We start from the raw sequence: 2,732 nt of genomic DNA on the forward strand, positions 1-2,732 counted from the left end.
GGCCGGGCGGCGTGGAGCCCGTGCGCGGCGCAGGCCCCGGGTCGCTCTGCTGCTCCCTCACAGCTCCGGGCGTCGCCGCTCTCCAGCGCGCGCGTCAGCGCCCAGCCCGCCTCAGCTCCGCCGCCGCCGTCGCTGCTGCTGCTGCTGTCGCGACCGCCGCGCTGCTCCACTTCTACAGACTTGATTCTTCGACAGCCTCGTACGGCGCCTGCGCGGGCCCCCTCCCCTAGCGCGCGCCCGCTCTCCCTCCCCCGCGCGCGCGCGCGCCCCTCCCCCACGCGGAGACCGGGGGTTGCTGGGAGAGCCGTCCGGCGTGGTGCTAGCCGCGTCCCTGCTGAAGGCGCTGCGAGTGCTGTGTTTTCTTCAGCCACCCAGGACTTTCCCTCAGTCAGGACTCCCTCCTCGTGCTAAAACTCGTGTTTTTAGCAGCGAGGCCACTTTATGACTTAGCTTTGTCAGTACTGTCTGGAGGATGGGGATTCTCCATGCAGCGTGGCCCACAGTGTTTTAGGAGTGCCACTTGGACTGTTCAGTTAGTGCTTTACACACGCATCTGTCCTTGGAGGGGCACGCGCCGCTGGCCCCCTTAAGTTCTCCTAACAGGACAGTGACTGTTAACAAGCCTGGGACCTTCCGGCAGGCGGGGGGAGGGCGCGGTGCAGAGACCTGTCAGCCCCATCTCCTCTCTTTACTGACCCCGGGTCCCCGGCGCCACCGCCCGGCCACTTATGTAGGTCTACGGCGGGCGCGTGACGTGGGCGCGGGGCTGGGGCCCGCGTGCGCCGTCGCCCAGTGCGCACACTCCGCGCGGACGTGACTCGGCGCCGCTGGCGCTGGCGAACTCATTGAGCGAATGCACATTCCAGGGATCCGAATCTGCGGCCAGCGCGTCGCGTCACTGCGCAGGCCCCGCCTCTGGCGGCCTCGCGCCTCGAGGCTCCGCCCCCGCGCCCAGCGTGTACTAGAGGTGGTGCGGCGCGGGCTGGGGGTTGAGTGGCTGGCGAGTTCAGGCCGCTTGCGGGCGTCCCCCCGCTTTCGGGGGGCGGAGCAGAGTGCGCTCACCGCATGTCCCGAGCCAGGCTCAGCCCGGGTGGGGGCGTGCGCGCCTAACGCGAACAGCCGGCCCGCCGCGCCCCGCCACGGTTGACAGCCAACTGCTCTGTCCAAGCTGAACCGAGCACTTGAGTTTCACACTTGCATCGGGAGGAGGAGCTGGTGTGTGTTATGGTAAATCACTTTGGGCTGGTCGTTAGTCTTAACCGACTAATCGACGTGGGTTTATCACTCTTAGTCGGGACTTTGACACTTCAACCCTGTAAGGGCGGCCTCTGATGCTGCTCTTGTTGAAAAACAGGCCCACATGGCTCTCTGAGACTGGAATGAGCTGGTTACGTGTGGGAAGAACAGGGTACTAATTATATTATCTTTCCTACCACTGGATTGGTAGGTGGAGAGAGAAAAAAATCCTGCTGACGTTTCTCTCTAGTTGTTGCTATTGAAAATGCCAGGTTGCTTCAAAGGATTAACCACAAGGAAGAGAAAAAAAAACACCCTTAGAAAAACAGTGGAGGGAGCCGCTTAAAGCACATGAAAAAACCTGTTTGCAATGGCACAGAAAATGTAATGCCAGACCTAAATGTTTTTTTTTCAAGCTAACGCTGAACGTTGTTTCTTGGGGATTTCCAGAGAAGGTGCCCCGAACATGAAGGTCTCCCCATCTGTTCCGGACCCTGCCCCACAATTGCAGTGCTGCCTCACCCTCTCCTACTTGGGGAATTGGACCTGCCGGTTTCCTTCTGGTAGCAGCTGGGGCCAGTGGGTTTGGTCACTCCTTGTCCCTGTTGTCACACACCTCTTTGAGGACCTGTCCATGGAGACTGCCACTTATTCTAGCACGTGACTTGGCCCACTGGGCTACTGCCCAAAGGGGATGAGGCCCAATGCTTGTGCTGCAGAGAGGTGAGCTGTCTCGACACCCCCAAGAGATGGCCCCACTAGGCAGTGAGGGAAACATTACAAGAAAACTCGGCGTTAGAGCCATGGCCTAATTATACTCATTTGCCTGCAATCCTGCACTAATACCCTCAAGGGAAAGCCCAGAGTAGAAATATTGAGATGCAAACTCTGCCTTGAAAGGTACTAAGTAAGGATTTTTGTAGAACGGAGCTTTTCTTCTCCAAATGGAGAGCATTTCCTTTTTATCTCAACACTACCAGTTTAATGTCGAAACTGGGTTGATGTAACTTCCCTAATGAAATGCCCGCAGGAAAATGGGAAGACTATTTTAGTTCTGGTCTCTCTTGCCATAAAAGGATCCGGGATCAAGGGGGTTAAGGCTGGCCCTGGATCCAGGGCAGCAATTCCTTATATTGTATCAAAAGTCTTTCCTGCTGCCTGGCCTTTCAAGGAGCTCTGAAGCAGCTTTATCGATGTATGCTAAGTAAACACAGCTTTGTTTTTGTCTCCCACCCCCGCCCTCCCTCCCGGCGCAGCCGCGAGCTGGAGCCCTTCCAAAGCGCGGCTGCAGCAGTCACCGCGCCTCCTCCTCCGTGCACTGGGGCAGGGTTTCTAGGGTGAGGCAATGCGTCTGCAATTCGCAGAGACAAGGCAGGAATTGTAATTGTAGTTCATCATGTGATGACTTATGAAAGAGGAAGTCGGTATGTTTTAGTCACGTAGACTGCCCTCCTCCTTAAGGCCCAGGCCCTTTCAGAAGAGAATTATGATAATCT

This window comes from Hipposideros armiger, unplaced genomic scaffold (assembly GCF_001890085.2).
Source record: "Hipposideros armiger isolate ML-2016 unplaced genomic scaffold, ASM189008v1 scaffold_167, whole genome shotgun sequence".
Taxonomy (NCBI): Eukaryota; Metazoa; Chordata; class Mammalia; order Chiroptera; family Hipposideridae; genus Hipposideros; species Hipposideros armiger.